The 26,596-nt window shown below is 38.3% G+C and overlaps 1 pseudogene; it reads left to right on the top strand.

Moving 5' to 3' along the window:
• The first annotated feature begins 17,556 nt into the window (after positions 1-17,556).
• LOC115842166 (inosine-5'-monophosphate dehydrogenase 1-like) overlaps positions 17,557-26,596 on the top strand; it is a 184,371-nt pseudogene continuing 175,331 nt past the window's right edge.

Genomic DNA, 26,596 nt, shown 5'->3' with positions numbered 1-26,596 from the left:
GTTAAGAATCCGTCTGCCAATGCAGGGGACACGTGTTCGAGCCCTGGTCTGGGAAGATCCCACATGCCGTGGAGCAACTAATCCTGTGTGCCACAACTAGTGAGCCTGCACTCTAGAGCCCATGAGCCACAACTACTGAGCCCGCGTGCCACAACTACTGAGGCCCGCACACCTAGTGCCGGTGTTCCGCAACACATGAAGCCATCGCAATGAGAAGCCCACACACTGCAATGAAGACCAAACGCAGCCAAAAATTAATTAGTTAATTAAAAAAACAGTAGCAATATTGTAACAAATTCAATAAAGACTTTAAAAAATATAAAAATAAAATAAAATAAAATTCTCTCTGTATGTGCGTTTTTCTTAGGAAGAAGAGTCATCCTTTATCAGTTTTTCACAGTATTTTTTAAACCATAGCCGGTGTACTACTTAGACTAGCCAATCAACATTCTCTTTTGTCTTATCTTCTAAAACAACCGAGACAATAAGAAAAGTCATTTTATCCAATTCAGCTTCAAAACGTGTTCATATATTTCAAGAATGAAAATTCCCTATGATGTGTGTGTATTTTCCTTAGTTTGATTTTAAATTATTTTAATGCTATCAGGTAGGGAAATTCAATAAGCATCAACAACAAAATCTATTAGAAACTATGTTTAAATAAATAAAATCTGGGTGATGTTAAGAGTGCCATTAACAGCCTTAAATAAAGAATGTAATATATGAAAATATATTTTAAAAATAAAAAGAAATACAGTGTCTTGAGGTGATGGAATACTATAAACAATAATGACGTTTCATCCAATTATTGATGACTTCAACTGTACTATTATTAATGTTTGGAAAAATATGATGGTTGGACATGGTATTTATGTCAACATTTCAGAATTTAAAATATATGTTATCAAAGGCTAGCATGAGTTTGCAAATGGACATACAAAATATACATACTTTATGGTGAAATGTGGCTTCTTCCCATAGTCTCACAGCCAGATGAAAATTATCTAGCCTGACCACCATGTAGCTTTACATGGTTAAGCAGGTCTGTCCTAAGGGACTATGGCCAGGAGGATGTTTACTGGTATTTCACAGGGTAGGACATGATGCTGCAGGGATGGGAATTCTATTTTTTCAACACTGACTCTAAGCAGGAAGTGGCTGATCTTTCCAAGAGAAGTTTAAATCTCCTATGGCCACACTACACTGAACACAAATCCCTGCACAGAAAATGCATATACAGCCTGCTCACATTAGATAAACACACACACTATACTAATTCACAGCAATAACCAGTACTTTGCAGAGCATATTTCATGGAAATAAAGATCCAGTAAGCTCTACTGGCAAATCCCAAGGAAACAACTATTAGGATTTCATAGAGAGATCAGTAAATGATTCATACAAAAAGCAACAGCTTGCCTTTATACGAGCAATTACCACCAGAGTATAATGGGGGGGAAAAATAGCACACTGATGATAGCAACAATACCCAACCCATAAAATAGCTAGGGTTAACTAAACAAGAAATATGCAAGTCCTATATCCAAGAAAAAAGACAGACAAAATTTATAAAACTTTTTCAAGGACAGAAAGGTGATTTGAAATTATCTCTGTGGAATGTAAGAAGAAATACTGCAAAGCTATCTTCCCCAAATTAATCTATAAATAGAAGTAAATCCATTAAAATATAAAGTTTATTTTTAATGTTACAAGTCAGTTCTAAAGTGTATGTAGACCACATGAAATCAAGTATCATGTCTCTTTCACTCTTCACCCTATATTTAGAACTTGGTATTTCTGGTAGCACATAACTAGCCCTTGACTGATAACTAAAAATTGATTGAATAAATAAATGAATACAATCCAAGTAATTATCTGTAATCTGTAGTAAGTATGTAACAAGAGCCTACATACTTTTGAAAATGAATAACAGCCTATCATATATCAGAATATTCCATGAGGTTATCCACTACCTACCATAACTGAATAACATATTCCAGACTAGTACTCCCACCATAAACAACTATGAAAGTGGAACAAATAAATAAGGTAAATGTTTTCAGACATTGTACAAAAGATAGTGACATGTCACAATCTCTGAAAGAACGTAAAATCCCACTTACGTCCCAGCTCTCTGCCCAGGAACAACTTTCTGACAATGGTATAAAAAGGAGGAACCCAAGCAGAGTGTGGCAGTCCTTTTATAGAAAGTAGATAAAGACTTTACAGGACAAAACAATCATATACAAATATATTTCATTAATATAAATACAAAAATCCTCAACAAAATATTAGCAAACCAAACCCAGAAATATATTAAAAGAGTGATATTTTATGACAAATGGGCTTTATCCCAGGAATGCAAGGTTGGCTTAAATTTAAAAATCAATGTAATCTACTACACCTAAAGAATATCCAATGAAACCACAGTTATTAAAACAATCTAAGTAATAAGACCTTGTTGTAAGAAAGGGACATTCCATCATCAAGCAGAAGAATGATGAATACTCTAAAGAAAGTCCAAACAGAACTAGCTCACATGATTTGCAGGGAATAATAGTTACTTAGAGAATAAAAACTGGAAACTAGGTTCAAGACCAATTTTGTACAAATATACATAGAAAACAATATATAATTTTCATTATTAAGCATGATTTTAAGCCATCTCAGCAAATCCCTTCTTCAACTGAAGCACTCTCTGGATGTTGCTACACTGAGATCCAGTACACCCTTAGCAGCCAATAGTGTCTAGCGTTTAGATGGGCAAAGAATGGTCAAATTCTCCCTTTACAGAATTCAGCTTTAATGAGCTTTATCTCTATCAGGTCTTTTATGTGTTACAATTTCATAGATTAAAATACACGTGATTTCTAAGGAACGATTGAGGTTAAGCTGTAGGATTCATTTCCAGATAAACCAGCAGTTGCTCTTCCAATAAACCTCCTCAGTTGTAGATTTTGCTTTTAGTATACTGTACTTCTAAACTGTTCCAGTGCTTGCATTCCCCAACCCCTATGAGATAAAGAAGTCAAGAACACAAATACACAGCTGGTTTTCCAGTTTATAAATCTTGTGGAAATTTCATGAAAAGAGCCTTATTTTGTCCAAATAAGAGACCTGGAGAAATAACTATCAAGATCAGTTTACTGGTCTTGGGGACTCTGAAGGATAAGAATTACTCAAGAAAGGAGAGAGTATCTATTTCAGTCTCTGAACCACCTTTTCTTTGCTTCACCTCAAATTTAAGGCATTTAGTCTAAGACTGATAGTGTTTTCATCCTGGCTATAAATGTCATTCCTGGGCCTTGCCCTCCAGGGCATTCTTCATCCTTTCCAGCCTCTGCAATACATGGAGGCAGGACCAATGCACTGCATCCATTTATTGATTAAAATTAGCTGGTGTGGCTCAGCTATGCTATTCAGAGGCACCAGGGAAACTGGAAAGGTAGTAGAAGGAAAAGCCAGGATATTTCTCCATCCTCTTCCCACTCAAACTTGGGTAATGTCTCTGGCATTAACTGCATCTCCTATGTGGCTTCAGCTCTCATCAAACAGGTCTGCAGGGGGTTAACTGGGTGACTCCAACCCTCTGACCCCTTTAATCCTGCTGCCTCCCCTTACTGCTCTACCCTAATACTGGTGGTTGTGGCTTCCTCCTACTATGCACCTAAGTTGACTCACCATCCCGTCTGCCTTCTATCCCATGTTTAATGGATGCCCTGCATATATTACTTCTAATTTAAACACTTGGACAGGTTTCTATTTTCCCAGATGGACTCTGACAATCATTCTACATAAGAAAAATACACATAAAAATGAAATTCTGGGAGTTTCCTGCTAAGCAAAAGGCTTAATTTTCATCAGCACATAGTGAGAGTACTCCCTTTAGATGACGTTTGTGGGGTTTGTTCGTAGTTTTCACTTCCGCTGCTATGGTCCCTGCACTTACTAAAAGGAAACTGTGCTTCTCTTATTTTTGTTCTCACCTGCAGGTTTGAACTGAGACCTAACAATGTTGATCCCAGGATTTCCTAGAGCCTTTGACCTTAATACTAGCTTGCTTTTGTAGATGTTTTACAGCTGCTTCTACAATTCTTACTGATTCCTACAAACAGTGGACTTCAGTTGTGTTTGGCTGACCAAAATTCTTTCCCCTATAGTCTGGTAACTAAAGATAGGTTTTCTATAGTGAACTGATCCCATAGGCTGAATGGAAGAACCACTCCTCCTCTACTGACCACAATGGTGGTCATATTACGTGAACTGGGCCAATGGGAAAAGCCCATACTCTGACCACAGTGATTGGGTAAGAGACTGGCAAATTTAACAAGCAGGCCAGTCAGAGCCCACACTCCTATCCCCATGCTGGACTATTATGACTGCCATAGCTATTGGAAAATACGGCCTCTTCCAATGGATCTGCTGTGGCAGACCTGAAGATGCACTGCTCAGATCCGACTATGAGAATAACATTTGCACAAGGTCTGTGGTCTGCAAACAGCCTTGAGTTATCAGTTCTTTCAGGATCTTGCCTAAGTTTTTAAACTCACCACCTGAGGTTATGCACTTCCCAGGCAGCCTACATCCAGTGACTGAGCAAGGTGGGGGGTATAAAGGCTCATTCATTTTGACTGAAAGTGGGAAACTGACAAACTATGTTTCTTAGTTCTCAGTAGGCTTGAGGCTTTATCAGGCATGAATCCTAGTTTGACTAAAAACAACATGGCAACCCATGACCCAGACCCCTTAGATCGAAGGTCTAGCTCACGACTATAGGCAGGCCATTAAGGTGAGCACAGCTGGTATCTAAGGTTAAGAAGAATTTAGGTTGGATACTAGAGGAGGGAGAAATAAGGACCAATTATGACCCCCCGAGACCAATGTCAGTGGCAGGGGCTGTGGTTCTTCCCACTAAACGCTCTCCCACATATAGGTTTAAGAAGTAGAGCTGAGCCGGACAACAGGCAAAGTGTAGCAGACATGAAGATCCCCTCTGAGGGCAAAAATTCTGCCCGATTGTACAAAGTACAGTCAGTAGACATCTTCCAGCTGTCAGCCCCTTCAGGGTCTGATGCAGCTCTCTAGCCACAGAGATCCACCTTGCTGGAGGTCACACAGTTTCCAGAGCAGCATGCTTCCAGTAACGGAGTGAGGCGGAGGTATAAAGGCCCGGCTATTGGGGCCTGATGTGAGACAACTCTGGAAGACAATACTCACTCCAAATTTCCTCATCAGACTGGTTGAGGCTTTGCCAGAACTGAACTTCAGCTTGACAGCTCCCTCTGCCCAATCCTGTTTCCCCCTCTTCCTCTCACAGGTGTTGATTCCTAATAAACAGCATGTACCACAAACTCCATCTTTGTATCTCCCTATGCAGAATGCAACCCGTGACTGCTGCTAAGCAAATGGGTGAGATTGTTGGACCCCTGGCCATCATTTGTCCAGCACTTTCAAGTGACAGAGTGAAAGTGATACTGATGACATCATTTGAGCGCCACATTATGCCTGAATCCATGCCTAAAGCCAAATAGACTCCTGGACTTTGTGGTTTTGGAAGTCAGCAAACTTAAATTATTATTATTGATCCTACCTGTATTGTGCATAGGCGATTTTAAATATATTTCTATCACTTACAACTAGATATTCTTGACTGACAAAATACAAAGACTACTGAACTTATTAAAAAATGAAGATCAACTATGAACATCTATGAAAGAAACAGAATTTCATTCCACCACAGTCTGTCCCAAAAAGCTGATGCTGGGCTTAGTCTCTTCTATTCCTGATTCAATTATGAGAAAACATTAATCATTATCACCATTTACCTCTACAAGGTACTTGGTTTTTAACCATTTCCCAGGGAACATCTGCCCAGCTCTTAAAATACTGTTTAAAAAACCATTATGGGCATAATGAATAGATGGCCTCTTATCTGGCTGTAAAGCCCAGTAGATAAGCAAAAGTAGTAAAAGCAATAAATTATACAGAAGGCTTAACATGCCTTCACAACTGACAGGCAGGTGAGTCTATTTCCAACACACTGTATAGTTTATAAGCAGCCTTGAGGGATGTTTTTTTTTGACACTTGATTATCTAAATACATACAGCAACCATGTGAATAAAGAAAACACCCGGTGAGAGGAATCTTGAAAACAGTCATACATGTCACTTAGAGTTTCTATTTGAAATGCCGATTTTCAAAAATGGAAGGATGGAAAATAAAGTATACTACTAAAATGCAACAACCACAAAGCACAATAGACAAAGCACATTTTAAATCCTAGTAGATTATTATTATTATCCTATATTTATAAGTAACAATTGTACATAGTATAGGTGAAGCAAACTGCTCAAAGTAACAATGAATAAATTATGGACCTGAAAATTGTTGTCAGTCTCTCTATCAATGGGGCCAAGAGTAATGGTATCATGCTGGTCTCACTGCACTATTCTATGTGGTCCCTGGAGCCCAGGATATGTGACTTGTTCTCTCTGGGGTAGTACAAATGATATCCTTGCCAAGCTCAGCTATAGGGCTAGAAGCACCCTGGTCTGGAGGAAGCTGCATGGTTCACAATTGACTAGGTACCCTGGGTTTGTTTATAAAAGAGGAATAATTATAAGTATCTTGCCTAAGTAAGCATTAATGAGAGAGTAAATCTGATTACACCAAATGATGTGTACAAGAATGTCCACAGAAGCTTTTTTCATAATATCCTCCAACTAGAAACAACTGAAATATCCATCAATATAGGGGAATAGATACATAAGCTGTGAAAGTTCATACAATGGAGTACTACATAGCAGGAAAAAAGAAAGAAAGAAAGAAAGAAATGAATGAACAGGCAAAACTAAAAACAGAAATCATAATAGCGGTAACTTGAGAAGGCTGAGATTTGATTGAGGAGGGTATAAGGGAAGCTTTGGGTGATGGCCATATGTTATATCTTGATCTAAGTGGTAATCACTTGGATATGTGTGTAAAATTTTCCTTGAGCTGACACTCAAGATTATGGTACTTTATTCACTTTAAGTATGGTGAAAATCAGTAACAAAGTTTGGTTTTAAAACTGCTCTGGGGCTTCCCTGGTGGCGCAGTGGCTGAGAGTCTGCCTGCCGATGCAGGGGACATGGGTTCGTGCCCCGGTCCGGGAGGATCCCGCATGCCGCGGAGCGGCTGGGCCCGTGGGCCGTGGCCGCTGGGCCTGCATGTCCGGAGCCTGTGCTCCGCAGCGGGAGAAGCCACAGCAGTGAGAGGCCCACGTACCGCAAAAAACAAACAAACAAACAAACAAAAATCTGCTCTGAATCATTTGACCAAGAACACCCTGACTGATGTGACATGCCAGAGTAGCACAGAGAACCTCCGGGACCATATATGTAAATATAAAAACACTCTACTTAAACTCATTCATCCTGAATATGCACTGACTTTCGTATCTTTGAGATGACATGTTCTTAACAGAACATGAATTTTGAATTGTTGATTCAGTTTCAGTAACAGACTTTCAGACCTGTCTGTGTTCTGAGATTCTTCAGCTGTGTAATCAGAAACATGTATTTATAAACAAACCAGAAATAACATATAATATATACTCATTAGTAATCATATCAGCTAGTAACCTCACATAGGTTCATATCACTTTAAACAACAAATGGATTATTTTACAGTGAGGTAAAAATTCAATCTTTTTATAAATGGAAGTCAATTTGAACTCCACTTTCAAAATTTATCTTTACTCATTTCTCCATCCAACTCAACCCCCAAATTGAAGCAATGAATTCTCTGAAACTGCTTAAATATTATGCTTCTATATTCCTTTAATAAAACTTACTGTCTGTTTTATGAGTTTCTCCCTTTTTTTCAATCTACTCAAAACTATTCCACTGAGTGACAAAGACAGTTTGCTTTCTTCTGTTTTGTTTTTCTCATTAGAGTGTTTGGTAGTGAGTGACTAGAAGAACAAAAAGACCAGGTAGAAATCATTCAGAGCCAGGCCCCCAACTCTGAGCCAGACACCATTTATGAGGCTTGTTAATCCCAGGCTTTACTAGAAAATGTTGATTATTAGAGGTTTAGGAGTCTGAAAGTCTTGTTAATAACCTCCCTAAGCTGATTGAGAACTTGGGAAAATTGCGATCTCTTTCCAGGCTGCATTTTAAACAAACTTCTCCCTGACTGCTTTTCAGAGCTAAATCATTTCTGCGCTTGGAAAACTGAACAAACAACTGATTTCTGGCCTTGCAAAGGTCTCTTCTTTGTTCGAGTGGTTGGTGGCATTTCAGCTACCATATGTCATCCATGTTTTGAGACTGTAGAATTTCCCAGGCCATCCTTGAAAACAACACCAGACATATTTCTGTGATGAGAAATGATGTGTCATATTGAGCCTGCTATGCTAGATTAAAACAAATCTGTCCAATGGCCAACAGGCACCTGAAAAGATGCCCAATATTGCTAATTATTAGAGAAATGCAAATCAAAACTATTGATACAATGAGGTATCACCTCACACCAGTCAGAATAACTATTATTAAAAAGTCTTCAGATAATAATTGCTGGAGAGTGTGTGAAGAAAAAGGAACCCTCCTGCACTGTTGGTGGGAATGAAAAATTGGTACAGCCACTATGGAGAACAGTATGAAGGTTCCTTAAAAAACTAAAAATAGAACTACCATATGATCCTGTAATCCCACTCCTGGACATATATCCGGAGAAAACTCTAATTCAAAAGATACATGCACCCCAATGTTCACAGAGCACTATTTACAATAGCTAAGACATGGAAGCAACCTAAATCTGTCCCTCAACAGATGAATGGACAAAGAAGATGTGGTATATATATATATATACATACAATGGACTATTACTCAGCCATAAAAAGGAATGAAATAATGCCATTTGCAGCAACATGGATGGATCTAAAGATCATCATATTAAGTGAAGTCAATCAGACAAAGACAAATATCACATGATATAACTTATCTAAAAAGTTATAATCTAAAATCTAAAAAACAATCTAAAAAATCTAAAAAAACAATGATATGAATGAACTTATTTCCAAAGCAAAAATAGAGTCACAGACACAGAAAACAAACTTGTGGTTACCAGGGGATAAGGGTGGGGGCGAGAGAAATTAGGAGTTTGGGATTAACATAAACACACTACTAAATATAAAATGGGTAAACAACAAGGGCCTACTGTATAGCACAGGGAACTATACTCAGTATCTTGTAATAACCTATAATAGAAAAGAACCTGAAAAGGAACATATATATATGTATGTATAACTGAATCACTTTGCTGCACACTTGAAACTAACATAACACTGTAAATTAACTATACTTCAATTTAAAAAATCTATTCAAAAATTTATGGTGACCTGATATGCATTAAAACTTCACTCAGAGCAATATAATTTTGACTCTCTGTTAGGGAAAGAATTGAATCTTTCATATACTTTATTCTATGTGAGGGTCAAAAAAATATTATTACTTATTGACAATGAAAATAATATGTAATTATTACAATGCTAGATACATCAGAAGTGTCCAATACATTCTCATTGATTGACCGACATGTAAATGAACTGTGTGATTCTTTATATTTTACAGATTGGATAGTTCAGGAAACACATTATTCATTCGACAAAGAACTAAAAGATTAGTGCCTAAATGTCCAGCTTGATTGTTCTGTCCATCCTTCTTTGGCTTGAGAGACAGGCTATGTAACTTAGATTTAACTAATCAGCAGTTCTGTACACTTGACCTTCCATGATACAAATGAAGCAGAAGCAAGATACGTACACAACAGAAATGACAAGTCAACATCTAACCCCCAAAATCTACACAAAGAAGCATTTATAGCACTAAACTGTACGTTGTTCAAGTTTCTATACAAAGGAAAAAAAGGGGGGCCTGGTCCTGGCCCTATAGGAGATTACAGTACACTGAATTCTGGTCTCTGGAATCAAAACTATTAGAGAATAAGGTGATAGTAATATACAATGTTCAAAGGCAAATGTGCTTTGGGTTGAAGCTGAATGAATGCATGATTGAAGTGGATAGGGAGAGAGAGGTCAGGGAACTTGTTTATGTACCCTGATGTAGGGAAGAAGAAGTTGTTGGGTTTTTCTAAATGTTGTTTTGTTTGTTTTGGCTTTGCTTATTTTGTTTTTGCCCTTTAATCTCAGTTTAGTCCTCATACTCTACCAGTTTTCAAAAAGGGATCTTCTTCCAACAAGAAAGCTCACCAATTCAATAAAATTATCTGAACTTGATATAGCATCTGCAGGATATTATATTAGGTAATTTTTCCTTTTCAATGTCCAATTTACATAGACTGGCCAAGATCTTGGTGATTTAGGTTGTACTTATACCCTTTGGAAAAAGGCTTGCCTATATGAATAACAGCTTTATTTTTGGTCACACTGCTCAGCGTCAAATTGGAAAAGGCTATAGAGAAATCCTCCCAACGCTGGCTTCCTGAAATTGAGTAAATATCATGAAATCCTAAGTGGTTATTCTAATATCTGAAGAGGTAGCTACATAGACATTTCTGATTAACTCACTGACACTCTTGATTAGTACTGAATCAGTTGTTGTTCATCGGGAAAACAGAAACCACCCTATGAATCATGGATCTAAAGGGTTTTATGAAGAATCAGGGGCTTACACTTTTCTTAGAAGAAATGGGAGAACAGAGGTCAGGGAAGCTTCCACCGAAAGTTAAGAGAAGGACTTCCCTGGTGGCTCAGTGGATAAGAATCCACCTGCCAATGCAGGGGACACGGGTTTGATCCCTGGTCCAGGAAGATCCCACATGCTGCGGAGCAACTAAGCCAGTGTGTCACAACTATTGAGCCTGAGCTCTAGAGCCCGCGAGCCACAACTACTGAGCTCGTGCACCACAACTACTGAAGCCCACATGCCTAGACCCCATGCTCCACAAGAGAAGCCACCGCAAGGAGAAGCCCACGCACCACAATGAAGAGTAGCCCCCGCTCGCTACAACTAGAGAAAGCCCACGCACAGCAACAAAGACCCAACGCAACCAAAAATAAATAAAATTAAATCTTTAAAAAAAAAAAAAAGTTGAGAGCTGCCTCTGAAAATTAGAGAGGTTGTCTCAGCCCAAAGCACTAAAGCTACTGATAAAAGGTTTTGCCTAGAAGTTGCTGCAATACTATAGTATCTCCGAGAGGGTGCTATGAACTGGCTTTGAGTGAATCCACTTAGCTGGTGGTTCTCAAGAGCTGAGCTCTTAAGAATATGTCCTTTCATGGGAAAGCTCAAATCTGGGACTCCACAAGGAAGAGGATTCCGGGAAATATGGTTCCCAGCTTCTTTGCTTAAATTCAGATGCGACTTTAGACAGGAGTGTCCGATGCCCAGTGGACTGCAGATGGTACAGCACAAGTCCCCCTCAAATTATGCATCACTTTCTAAAATAATGATCAGGATAAGGTGTTACTGCCTTAAAAGGACATTTGTGTTCTATTTAGAAGGGAAGAGGATTCTGAGGAGAAAAAAAGTGTGAGAACACAGCATATTTTAACACTGGCTTCGGAAATTAACAATGAACGATAGCATAGAAAAGGCACTTAAAAGCTGAGGAGGGAAAAACATGTTTGACCTTATTTAATCCAACACTTCCACATTTATTGGATCAAACAGTTCTTTTTCTTTTCATGTAGCACTTCTTAACAAGGTTCCACAGTGAGCTTTTATATAAACCCTATTCCAGCGCATGTTTTTAGCATCCTTCAAGATTTTAATCGAACTACGGTTAAATGAAGCATACTGACGAATGCATTTATCTCTTCTCCCTCTTGACACTCTACTGAAATCACCATATTGGGATTTTTCAAGCACAAGCCCCCAAAACTAAAGGAACTAGAAAGAAAAACATCAGAGATGACAGATTTTAACAGTTTTAAAAGATGGATAATAAATGTAAAATCAGTAACTAGGGAATATGATTTAAGATATTTAACAATTAGCATGACCTGGGCAACAGCCAATCAGAGGAGAAACCAGGAAAGTTTAGAGCTAGGTATTGGTAGCCCCCCACTGGGCCAGACAGTAACACTTTCACTGATGGATGGTGGAGAGTCAAAAGCCCCAGTTATATAATTTGGTGCTATAAGAGGTGGGGAATACTCAGTAGGTTAGGGGTTGAAACTATTTATATATTGACACAGAAGTATTTCAAGGGTTTAACAGTTGGTAAACCACTCCAGGAAGAAGGCATTCTAATCAGAGAGATGAAAGTCTTAAACTCCGTATGTGTAGAATACAGTCTCAGTCTGTATCACAGAGTTGCTGTGACCTGCCAAGAGGTTCTACTGACCCTAGAAGGAAATTATGTGGCAAATATGTCAGTACTTTATAAGCTCCAAAATGCTATACACATACTATTTATTATGTTAAATATGTTATTACTTCTCCTACAACTGCCAGCATGGTGCTTGCTTCCTAAAATTAAGAAATTACTAGAAAACTTTAGACCCTTTTTTCCATTTTACCCCAAAGAACTGTTTCATGCTCACAAACAAGAATGAAAAAATAAATTTACAGCAAGAACATATGCTCTAAGTGATTCTTCAAATGTATTCTCAGTAAACAAAGCTAATCTTTCTTGAACTAGCATGGCAACCTTAACACCTCCAGGATTTCTATCAGAATAAACTCTTATCTTCTGGAAACACCTTTCCTCAAATATTAGTAGACAGATGCTCCTTCTCTGCCACGACCCTTCCCACATGCACACACACAAGCCACACACACGCCTGTCATCTTTGCCTCTCCTGACCCTTTCAATAAACATGTGCTGGCTCATTCTTCAACAAGCTCATACCCCAGCGACTCTGAAGGGTTGTCCTCAAGCTAAAGATTATTTTGAAGCGGCAAGGAGGGAAATCTTTGTTTTTGTTGCTTTGCTCCTGAGCTTTTTTTCTTTTGCAAAAGGCCCCATTTTACCCAGGATTCTTGACTTTACTCTGAAAAATTACAGTAAAAATTAACAGTGCTATTTAACCAAAGATTGTTAAAGTTGAATACTTGACATTTTCTTGGTAATAATTCACAATAATTTAAAGACATTATTAGATTTTCTAGCTGTTTGTAGAAGGACAACTAAGGTGAAAGTTTAAGTGGGCTATTGGTTGAAAGTGAAATCAGTTTACCATCCTCTGCATTCACATGTTAATTTAATCTAAATAATTCCGCTAACACTAGACAAAATGCTTTCTCTTTTTTTTTAATCATTTACATTTTATCACTAATTTTTGGCCACACTGACCTCTCACGATCCTGCCATCTTACAGTGCTTCCTATCGGTATCACACATTTTACCTTATAACTAAAGATGACACTGAATTATTGCCTATGCTTTCATCTTCATGGACCAGTTCTCCCATGAGATTTTTTTTTTTCAATTTTATTACAAGGGATTGGCTAGTACAATTGTGAGGGCTGGCTAAGCAAGTCCAAAGTGCATAAGACAGGCAGTCAGGAAGGGAAGAGGACAGGCAGGGGGGAACTCCACAGGCACAAACTGAAACTCTCTGTTCACAGGTGGTGGTCAGGCAGAAAGATCCAGAAGGAAGGGAGCAATTACAGAGCCAGAATCTATGTGGAGTCCTGGCTTTAGGGAAATCCTAAGTCCTCTTTTAAAGGCTTTCACTCAGATTAATACCCCAGGTATTCTTCCTTTTTATTAATTTAAATTCTAATGATTAGGGACCTTAACCACATCTGCAAAATCCAGTCACAGCAGCACCCAGATTAGGGTTTTAATGACTAGAAGTTATGCATATGCTACAAAATGACCACTGTCTTCATATTCTCATGATAGGATATCTTTTGCAAACTGCCCTACCCAGACACATACGAGATAGAGAATTCTGGGGACTGTAGTTCAGTCAAGCCAAATTAACATCAAAAAGCCATCACACTGAACATGTGGTATGTAGGACATAATTGACACAATTCCTGCTCTTAAAGAAGAAATCAAGGCTTATGTAAATATAATAATTTCCTATCTTCCCAAATGCCTGCCTCTGTGCTATATACATAAACAGACAGTAAAGACTTAAAGAAATAATTGGTGGTCTTGGCTAATTTCTACTCAATTTGATTATGATTGATTTGAGCACTAAACAGGTTTGATGAATACATTGTTTTGTCTGCATAAAATGGTCTGATGGGAAGCAAGAATTGAGTTAATAGCAACATTGTTTTTCTCACCTCTTTTTCTATTAAATACACACTAAATGGTTCTTTATGAAAGCAGCACAAAAAATACTTATTTTAATTTAGTATGTTTAATGGAAGCAGGCTATTTCAAATTCATAGTATAAGCCATCAATAAGAATTATCAAAATAACTGAAAAAATAGTATAACCCAACCTTTGAAGTCAATGGTATAATTCATCCATTCATTCAATAAATATTTATCAAGTGCCTTCTGTGTGCTATCATGGTTCCATGTGCTGGAGATACAGTTGAGGAGAAAACAAAGTTTCTGCACATATAGAGGATACATATGTGGGAGGTGACAAAAGAAACATGTGAACAGTTTAATACGTGTGAATAGTTCAACATACAAAAATGTCAATTAATATGGGCAGATTCAATAACTCTGGGCCCAAAATTTTTCATGGCCCTCATTTTAAAAAGTAAAATAAAACACACAAAACTGATCAATACGAAACTGGATACACATTGCCTGTGCACACTACCAAAGATGACCTGGGTTAGAGATTTTGAACATTTCACATAGCATAGCATGGAGGGTGCTTCTTAATAAGGGCAAAGAAAAGCTTCCATGGACTTGCCCTAAAATAATTCTCCAAGTTCCGGTAATGGTGAGAGCACATGTATCTAGTAAGAAATCTATGCCTTTCAATGTTAGACATACGCAGAACTCTCATTTCTATCATCTTTAAAAGGCAAATCTCTGATTTCACATTAGTAACACAGAAAAATTGGAGGTACTTTAAATTTCATGGTAATATCCATAAATACTGAAATTCTGGTATCTCACTGGATTCGAGTGAGGATTAAACTGATGCCACTGAAGAAATATGTCTTCCCTGTACTAAAAATGAAAATTCAAATTTCTTCATAATGAGTTTACACAAGCTGAGCAATATTAATAAATTCTTTTTCTTTCTTTTCAAAAATATGCTTATTAAAAGAAGAAATAACTACCTTTCCTTAAAACAGCAGAATGAACTTTTATATACAATGAATAATACTTATTACTTGGAATAAAGGAAACTTTAATACTATTATAAACAAATTAAAAAATTAGATGCCTATTAATACTTATTTAGAATGGAAAAATAAATAATAAATCTTACAAAGCTGACACTCAAAAATTCACAAAATTCAGGAAAATGCCATAATCTTTCTGTTAATTAACTTCCTAACACATTCTACAATTCATTCTTTCTTTATTTTTTTATCTATTTTTGGCTGTCTTGGGTCTTAGTTGCTGCACGCGGGCTTTCTCTAGCTGCAGTGAGCAGGGGCTACTCTTCCTTGCGGTGCGCAGGCTTCTCATTGCGGTGGCTTCTCTTGTTGCAGAGAACGGGCTCTAAGCACGCAGGCTTCAGTAGCTGTGGGACGCAGGCTCAGTAGTTGTGGTTCACAGGCTCTAGAGAGCAAGCTCAGTAGTTGTGGCACACGGGCTTAGTTGCTCCGTGGCATGTGGGATCTTCCTGGACCAGAGCTGGGATCTTCCTGGACCAGAGCTCGAACCTGTGTCCCCTGCATTGGCAGGCAGATTTTTAACCACTGCACCACCAGGGAAGTCCCTCTACAATTCATTCTTTACTATATATATATATATATATATATATATACATATATATATATATATATACACACATACATATATATATATATATTTTTTTTTTTTTTTTGCGGTACACGGACCTCTCACTGTTGTGGCCTCTCTCGTTGCGTAGCACAGGCTCTGGACGCGCAGGCTCAGCGGCCATGGATCACAGGCCTAGCCGCTCCACGGCATGTGGGATCTTCCCAGACCGGGGCACGAACCCGTGTCCCCTGCATCGGCAGGTGGACTCTCAACCACTGCGCCACCAGGGAAGCCCCATTCTTTACTGTATTTTTTGACTACATACTCTAACAACTATGAAAATTATTTTGTATTATTTGGCCATGTTTTCTATATGAAAAAAGTTTTAATTCAGGTTTTCCTCTGACATGGTTGATCAAAATTTGTGGATTTTTTTTCATTATTATTGGTTATCTAGAAATGTTTATTTCAACTTCACAGCTCATTATTGGTAATATCATGTAAATTTTTGTAGTATATTATAAGTTTCTTGCTGAAACACAGAAAATATAATAAGTCTATTTTACATAACTCCCATCAGAATAGTAGACAGACTTTTCATTATGTAATTGTTATATGATGTATTATCAAGTATATTCCTGATAAGACAGCATTTCTATTCTAATAAGTCATCCATGGGAACCGCATCCTCCAATTACAATTTTATAATCTGGTGATTAAAATACTTTTCCATAAATTAGCTTCTGGTGCTTTATATTTCAAACATTGTTTCTTCCCGACTACCTTCATAATTCCTGTTTCAAGCACTGTGAGACACACTCATATTAACCCTGCTCCGCCATTCCACGAATGTCAATTGTATGCCCAACTCAACTTCCCCTTAGCTGGACCCCAGCAATGCCTGCAGCCACTGTAATGTCACTTGTCAGAGAGGAAAATGAGATATATGATGATGGTTTAAAAAAAAACTTAATTTTATAATTTTTACAAAAATATAGGGCCAAGCAAGAGGCCCAGAGTAATGAGGACTAAGGTTAGTAGGGCAATTTGGCAGATAATGTACTGTTATTTTTTGTAATTTTTGTTGATTTATGATGTCATATCCCAGGTTTCTTCCCTAATTACACTGGTCTTATTGATCTTTGTCTGTGATAGAACTGCTAATGGTGTAGAGCTGGTTCCTGTATTGCTACAGACTTTACACACCATGGGACACGAACTGGGTCAAGTCAGTCTCAAATCCAGGACCTTCAATTTATTAGTACCTTTGAGTAGACTAATATATTTGAAATATGAAGTCATGTTTTTCTTCCATTTTGGTCCCCTGCCCCATCTTCCTCCACAATGACTAAGGAGAGGGATATGGCAGGGCTAAGTGAAAAACAAAGTCTCTCCCCAGGTCTGCTTTCCAAAAGCCTAAGGTCCTGACGGAAGCTGGTGAATTAAGAAGACTATTCCTAATCTCAAAACTCAGAGAAACAATAATAGACAAGAATTCTGCCTCTGGTCACTACACAGAAAACATTCCTCCGTTAAAGAAAGAAAAGAGAGCTGGAGGGGACGTGATGAGAGTGTAGGGATCAGACACAGAAGTGGAAGGGGAGAGGAAAAGTGACATGAGCCTTGATTTCTGGGCCCTGTGTCCTGTTCTAGACAAGTCTCTGGAGAGTCACCAAGATCCCAGAGAGAAGAAGATGCACAGAGAATCTGGGAAGATGTTTGTCAGCATGGTGGTGAGTTCAGTGCCTCTACACAGCATGGGATCCCATGTGCCCACACAGACCACTGAAGGGGCCAACCGGACAGGAAAGAGAGATGTGTCAGATATGACCTGTGTGGACTAAGGACTAGGTAGGAAGATGGACATCGATGCAGATATTTGTGGGGACAAATGACATGAAGAGTCTACCCTCCTAAGAGAGAGCGGAGGGGATTCTTTTTTAATCCTTCCAGTTTTATTGAGATATAATAGACATACAGCATTATGTAAGTTTAAGGTATACAGCATAATGATTTGACTGACATACGTCGTGAAATTATTATCACAATAAGTTCAGAGAACATCCATTATCTCATATATCTATATATGAGATACAAAATAAGCAAAACAGGAAAAAAATTTCCTTGTGATGAGAACTCTTAGGATTTACTCTTAACTTTCATGAACAACATACAGCCGTGTTAATTATATCAATCATGTTGTACATTACATCCCTAGTACTTATTTATCTTATAACTGGAAGTTTGTACCTTTTGATCACCTTCATCCAATTCCCCCTCCTCCCACCCCCTCCTTCTGGGTTATGAGTTTGTTTCTTTGTTTAGGTTTTTTTGAAGTATAATTGAACTACAAACATAATGTTAATTCCTGGTATACGACGTAGTGATTCAATATTTCTATACATTACAAAATGATCACCACAATAACTCATCTGTCATCATATAAAGATATTACATTATTATTGACTGCATTCCCCTGTACAGTACTGTATGCTGTACATTTCATACCCATGACTCATTTATTTTGTAACTGGAAGTCAGTACCTTTTAATCTCCCTCATCTATTTCTCTAATTTCTTCCACCCTGCCAGACTGGCAGACTACAAATAGATATCAAATCAAGATATAAAATATATAAGAATTATAAATAGAATTATAAAAGAATTATAGATAGAATTAAGAATTAAAATAAGAAAAACAACAAAAATTTTATACATGTGCATACACACAAATATATCTTGCATACCTGAACTGTGCCCTGAAGAGCAAGCATATCTTCTACATCTGGTTATCAGAGGCGTAGAAGGTGGAATGAACGCCATTCCATTGTAGGCATTCAAAAAATGGCTTTCCCTAAGAAAAATCAAAGAGTTTATTAGTGAAACAAAATTCTCAAGGGAATTCTAGGTAACTTTCAGTAATTCAGACAAGTTTCTTTCATGAGGAGAGATATTAATATTAATACATTCTGGGTCTATGTCTGATGGTATATTTCACACTCTAAGTGGGAAAAGATGTGTTTAAGTATTCATCTATTACTATAAAAGCTAGGCCTTCAATACAACATCTAGCCTTAAAACTGTCATTAACGAGGTAGTTTTTTAAATTACAAACATAATGAGAATGTTGATATTAATTTTAAATATATTAGCTATATTCTGGATTAAGTGACTTTTTATGAGGCTCATATTATTCTTAGTCCTTAAACTTGCATAAATTTCATAGAACATTAAAACATCAATTTTAAATTGGCAAATATGCTAGGTCACTAACTGAATGTGTCTAATTTGGCTGATAATCAAAGGCATACATAGTTCATGTCTTTCAGAATTGCATTCAATTAGCTGAAACTACAATTTCAAGACAGTCGGATGCACTGGCTATACTCTCACTACCCTCTCATAGACTGTCTCCACAGAGCCTCACAAGAGATATGCTGAGGGGACTTCATACGTATATAAAATAAATTCAATCAAGAGATATAGTTCACCTGCGGCCTCATCAAACGTCCTCCATCAAAAAGTTACCTGGAAATGCTCAACATCATTAATCATTAGAGAAATGCAAATCAAAACTACAATGAGGTATCATCTCACACTGGTCAGAATGGCCATCATCAAAAAATCTACAAACAATAAATGCTGGAGAGGGTGTGGAGAAAAGGGAACCCTCTTGCACTGTTGGTGGGAATGTAAATTGATACAGCCACTATGGAGAACAGTATGGAGGTTTCTTAAAGAACTAAAAAAAGAACTACCATATGACCCAGCAACCCCACTACTGAGCATATACCCTGAGAAAACCATAATTCAAAACGAGCCATGTACCAAAATGTTCATTGCCACTCTATTTACAGTAGCCAGGACATGGAAGCAACCTAAGTGTCCATCAACAGATGAATGGATAAAGAAGATGTGGCACATATATACAATGGAATATAACTCAGCCATAAAAAGTAACGAAACTAGGGCTTCCCTGGTGGCGCAGTGGTTGAGAGTCCGCCTGCCAATGCAAGGAACACAGGTTCATGCCCCGGTCCGGAAGATCCCACATGCCGCGGAGCGGCTAGGCCCGTGAGCCATGGCCGCTGAGCCTGCACGTCCTGAGCCTGTGCTCCGCAACAGGAGAGGCCACAACAACAACAAAAAAGGAAGGAAACTGAGTTATCTGTAGTGAGGTGGATGGACCTAGAGTTTGTCATACAGACTGAAGTTAAGTCAGAAAGAAAAAAACAAATACCGTATGCTAGCACATTTATATGGAATCTAAATTTAATTTTTTAAAAAAAAAAAAAGAAAATGGGGTTTTCCCTGGTGGCACAGTGGTTGAGAGTCCGCCTGCCGATGCAGGGGACACGGGTTCGTACCCCGGTCCAGGAAGATCCCACATGCCGCGGAGCGGCTGGGCCCGTGAGCCATGGCCGCTGAGCCTGAGCGTTCGGGGCCTGTGCTCCGCAACAGAAGAGGCCACAACAGTGAGAGGCCCGCGTACTGCAAAAACAAAAAACAAACAAAAAAAAACCCTACAAAAAAAAAGAAAATGGTCAGAAGAACCTAGGGGCAAGACGGGAATAAAGATGCAGACCTACTAGGGAATGGATTTGAGGATACGGGGAGGGGGAAGGGTAAGCTGTGACAAAGTGAGAGAGTGGCATGGACATATATACACTACCAAACGTAAAATAGATAGCTAGTGGGAAGCAGCCGCATAGCACAGGGAGATCAGCTCGGTGCTTTGTGACCACCTAGAGGGGTGGGATAGGGAGGGTGGGAGGGAGGGAGACGCAATAGGGAAGAGATATGGGGACATATGTATATGTATAACTGATTCACTTTGTTATAAAGAAGAAACTGACACACTATTGTAAAGCAATTATACTCTAATAAAGATGTAAAAAAGAAAAGTTACCTGGAGACTTGCCGACAGAAGCTAGAAAGACCCCTGGTTCGGGTGTACCACAAACCACGCCGGCATCCAGTTCCCCGAGGCCACAGCACCGCCCAGAGCCCTGACAACCTGCAGTGCCACATTTAGCCCTGGGAAAGAACGTGCAGAAGCCGCTCCTTGCGCGCAGGAAACTAAGGTGGAGCCTCAAGTGCCGGAAGCCCTGGCTTCACGTGGACTGTAGACGTCATACGCCTGCGCCTGCGCCCATTGCACCCGCACAAGTGCAATGAGCAGGCGCAGTGTCTGGTCAATGACCCGGCGCCTGCACGGATCAGCGCGTGCAACCCGCGCCTCCGCCTAGTGATGGGCACAGGTATCCCCCAGCCGGCGGGGTCCGGCGCTTCCGCACACAGAGCAGAGTCTTACAGGTAGGTGGTCCTCCCTCTCCCCTGTTCCACCCCCTTCCGAGCACCTTGGAGCAGAATTATAATTAAAAATAACTACCGTTTGAAAATACACACACATATTTTTGTGCTAGCTAGCCCCGATTGCCAGTATCAAATTTCTGTTTGTCCGTCATTTAAAATTATACGCACCGGGCTTCCCTGGTGGCGCAGTGGTTGAGAGTCCGCCTGCTGATGCGGAGGACACAGTTCGTGCCCCAGTCCGGGAAGATCCCACAGGCTGCGGAGCGGCTGGGCCCGTGAACCATGGCCGCTGAGCCTGCGCGTCCGGAGCCTGTGCTCCACAACGGGAGAGGCCACGACAGTGAGAGGCCCGCGTACCGCAAAAAACAAACAACAAAAAAAAAAAACATGTAAAATTATAAGCACCTAAGATGTTAGCGTGCATGGTATACCCAACTAAACTTGTAAAATTTGAACAACCAAGTATACGGTAACAAAAAAACAAAAAGCGCCAGTCTGGGAAAGTTCCCAATTTCAGTTGTAGTCACCTAAAATCCTAAAATCATTTTAAATGCAGTTGTAGGAGGAGAATTGGTAATAAGAAAGAAAGCTCACTAAGTAAAAATTTCATGGACCTTTTTCTTCTTTATTCTATTATAATGTCTCCTGTAGCTACCCGGAGTACTTCAGAGCTTCCTCTTCTTTCTCTTATGACAGAGAAATATCCACCCTCCAGCAGCTGACCCCGGAAATAGATGCATTGGAGAAGGATCTGAGGGGAAGAGAACTGGGCCATTTGCCCCTAGCAAATAAGGTTTTGTAAGAATCCAAGTTTGAGTCAGGACTGGGAGAGAGAGTAAGGGTGCAGTGGTGGGTTTTGGAATTGGGGTTGAAGATTGTACACAAGCTGTAAATCTCATCATCATTTTCAGGGTAATAAAGGACAAAGAAAATGTGAAGTCAATCACTAAATTCCCCCAGGGAGTCAAGTGTGACAATTCTGTAAATTTTCCACTCCGTAAAATTTCATCTTAACATACAAAAACAAGAAAAGATGCAAAGCAATAAGAATTATTTCCTTTTAGCACAGTAATGATTAAAAGAAACTACCTGGTAGGCTGTAATCCCAAATAGTGCACAAAACATGCCTGCAAAGCAACTGACTAGTCACATGTATAACACTCATTCATTCCCTCATTCAACAAATCAATATTTGAACACTGGATACAAAGATAACAGGAAAGATACTGTTTCTAATTTTCATGAAATGTTTAGTCCAGTATACGTGTGTATGTGTTTGGGGGGGAGAGGTAGGGATTAATCAGTCTCCTCACTCACTGAGCTAATATTTATCAACTGACTGCAGTATGATAGACTTCTTTAACATGTTAGCAACGAATACATCTCCTTTCCTTGGGATGGCTCACATTCTAATGAGATAAACAATAAATAAACAAATAACATTTAAGGCATTGGCAAATCCTATTAGAAAAACAAAAAACAAGGGAGTGATGAGAGTACGTGTGATTTATGTGTGAGTGCATGCTATTTAAGATTTTAGGATTTGGTTGTTTAGGACAGCTCCTCTTTGGAGGTGATATTTCAGCAGAAATCTTAATAAAATGAGAAAATGAGCCACTGGAATACATAAGAAAGAAACATTTTGAGCAGAGAGAATTTCAGGAGTAAAGGCCCTGGGTTGGAAATATGCTTGCATGTTTAATATCATGAATGACAAATTTATTGAGCACACAATTTATTTAGCTCTGACTATACGCCAGGAACCAGAGACCCAATGTAAGTGAAATCAATATAAGTGAAGGTTACACCTCAGGAGGTGTAATGTAATCCCTCAAGGATTATAATAGAAACAAATACCACAAAGCTCCGTCACCCCAATCAACTCCAGGTAGTTGGGCAAATTTTCTTAGAAAATCTCTGATAATGTTAATACATGGAATTAATATCATTAAGGGGTACAAGAAATTGGAATCTGCAAAGTTAAGCCAGCTCTAAGGAAACACATGACCATTAGAAATAAGAGTATTAAATGTCATCAGTGGGAGGAATGGGGAGGAGGTATGAGTACAGGAGGAGGAGAAAACACACACTTTTAGAAAAGGTAGGATGAGTAAAAAGATACTACTGTTACCTCCAATTAGAAACAAATAATTAGAAGCAAAGCTGGTTACAACGGTATCATGTAAACACTACTCACCACTGATTACAAATCACACCAACTGTTTATATGTGTGTATATATATGCTATGAATGACTGATGTCTTCAATGTGCAGTTAGTAGGACTGTTAAGACAAATAAGAACATTTAAAATAATAGATTCCCAAGTTTTCTGTTATTAACTACCAAAATCACACAGCTTTATGGGGGAAACAAACCACTTTGGGTATTCCATATAATTTTATTAGAAATTCTTCTACTTTTGGTTTAACTAAGTAATCTACCACCTTCTGAGAAGACAGGTTTCTGAAGGTTGTCATAAATAATCTATTCCCTTATCAAAGGGAGTGTTTATGCCACACACATGTACAAACATAGGTCCGGATTTGTCAAAAAGATATAAATGGGGCTGACCTTGCTGAGGTTACTTATCTCTTTTATTTCTAGAATGCCTCGAATTACTCAGGCAAACTTTTGTGCAGAGGCAACAGAAATGAGGAGAATGGATTAAAAATTGATTCCAAGTTTTCTACGAAAATTGTTTCTTTAGTTTTAAAAATTAAACTACTGATCATTTATAACATCCTTAGATATTTTTTTTTCCTTTGTTAGTCTGGTCAGATTAGAATTCAACTGGGAATAAAAGTTAGTGTATTCTGAGTCATTTCTAAAGAACAGTTGACACCCTCTAAGAACTGTAGCTACAGAAAAAGAACAACCCACCAGGTAGGTTAAGAATTTAATTAAACTACAACAAAGCCAAGGGCAAGAATTGCAAATCCGTGCTTTCTGAACTTCAGAGATTTACACCAAGCTACCCTCTTAAAAATTAATACTGGTTTACTGTCCCAATGCATAAAAAATTCACCCACTCCCCAGACATTTGTTTGTGTACTTAAGCCATGGTAAGACAGATCAAAATCAAATGTTCTAGTGCCTACTGTGTGCCAACATCTGGCACACAGATATGTGTGAGATATCTGAGATACTCCATGTGCTTTTCTCACCTTAAAGGCTTATAATAAAATAGTCTCAAAAATGATTTTTGACAAACTCATTCTTCACATGCTGTTCTAACTCGAGCTGCTCTCAGAAATAATATCCAAGGAAAGAGAGTAAACCCGAAACGCCATGACCCTAATCATCTACTCTCATACCTACAATTGCGAGAAAATAGCCTGTTAGGGGCAAATTCAATTTCTTCTCTGCTGCCAAAAGCCCTACAGCCAAGCCTTTAACTTCCTTAGACACATTTTTATAGAGAGTCAAGTTCACAAAATATGAATGACTATGAAAGGTCTCATTATTAATATCTGATATTCCTGTGTATAAAAAAATGCACAGAACCTACTCTCACATATACACATGTGCTCACACCATTAACATTAATCATTCAGAATATTTAATCATAGAATTTTCTCTCCACCTAAAATCTCTTGTTAAACAAAAAAGACTAATGTGATTGAGTGATGGCAAGAAAACTCATGTCAGTGGCACTACGAGATGATCCATATGTATAATGTGAAATTAGGAGGCTCCTGGGGAAGTTTCCAAGATTTCACTGAAGAAGAACAGCTTTTGGTGGATTCTGAACCATTAATTTTCTCTTTTATTTGAATAATTATATATCTATCAACTGAAAGTGAATTACAGAATGTCATTTGATCATAGTCAGTCATTGTGATGGAGTCAACCAGGAGGCCAGGTGCTCCTGCCATGAAACTAAAAGTCAAAGTTTTTTGAGAATAGTGAAGAATATGAATTCAACACATACACACACAAAAAAATCTCATTATGAACATGTACTTCCTATGCACATAAAGTGAATACTTATAAGTCAAATATTACTTTTGCTTTAAATAATAAAATTGAAGCTGTATTTCTAAGAAAGTATAAACAAAAAGGAAGAATATGGTAAATCTTTAAAATCTCTCATTTTTTACATTGTCCTTTAAAACATTTATTCCCTTTAAAGCAATTATTCCATTTCTAGGAACTTACTCTAAGAAAATAATTAGAATTCTACTCAAATAAGGACTTTTTCTGAGCATTATTTATAAGAACAAAGTTGTATAAACATCCTAAATATCTCTCACTAAAAGATGAATTTGTAAATTATGGCAAATACATCTAATGGGATATTCATTCTTTAAATAACATGTTTTCAAATAACTTTTGATACTTTAGAAAAACGTTCAGGGTATAATGTTAAACAAAAAAGTAAAATAAAAGAAGTATATACATTATTTAACATTTCATATACATAAATGTACAGAAAAGAGGGCTTGAAGGGAATAAATTAAAATGGCATCTGTGCTCTGCTATGAATAGTAAGATTATATAATTTCCTTTTTATTCTACTATGTACTGTACACATTTCCTATGATAAGCTTTTAATACTTTTTTCAACATAAAGTTATTTTTTGAGGGCAGGCAGGAGGAAACTTTTGGAGGTAATGGATATGTTTATGGCATAGGTTGTGTCAACTGAAAAAAAATGCACACTTAAAAGTTGAGAGTTATGTTTTATTCGGTGGACAAAACTGAGGACTTAAGCCTGGGATGCAGCCTCTCTCTAAGGGACTGCTCCGAAGAGGCAAGGGGGGAGCCAGGATATACAGGACTCTTTGCAACGAGGACCAGGTAGTAGGAACATCAAAAGATTACTGTTAATTAAAGAAAACCAGATATCTCAGATTAATGAATGTAGTGCTTTTCTGTGTATGGAAAGATGCAAGAGTTTGGGCTTACTGAAATCATTCCTTCGATGTGCACCTTAGCTATCTGGGGCCCTACCCTGTGCTTTCTCCTCCTGAGTTTCCTCATGGTTCACTGTGGGGGGGGGGCGGGGGGGGGCGACGGGGGCGTGGCTGCAGTGCTGATGATTGGATGGCGGGCCTTATGTTTCCACCCTGAGTTCCCTCAGGGCTAATGTCTGGTGGCTGTAGTGGCTGATGACTGCAACATCCTTTGTTTACTGATATGGCAGGCAGCATTTTTAATTCACAGTGGTGATGATGGTTTCACAGGTCTTATCTCCAAACTCATCAAATTGAATACATCAGATATGTACACCTTTTTGCATGTCAAACGTACGTCAATAAAGTGTTCTTTTAAAAGATATTTTTAATTGCTAATTGTGTCTAAATCTTTATAATCCTCAAAATTTCATGAACGGTAAGAGCTACATTTATGCAAAAATGTCTTGAAAATGACTTCAGAATATTTCATTCTAAAAAAAATTTTATGTGCTAGATGCTATGAGTCAACTATTATGCTGCTTTATTTTAATAG

The sequence above is a fragment of the Globicephala melas genome, chromosome 4, assembly GCF_963455315.2.
Source record: "Globicephala melas chromosome 4, mGloMel1.2, whole genome shotgun sequence".
In the NCBI taxonomy this organism is placed as follows: domain Eukaryota; kingdom Metazoa; phylum Chordata; class Mammalia; order Artiodactyla; family Delphinidae; genus Globicephala; species Globicephala melas.
The sequence above is the reverse complement of the archived record's forward strand: the minus strand, read 5'-3'. Positions and strand labels throughout refer to the sequence as shown.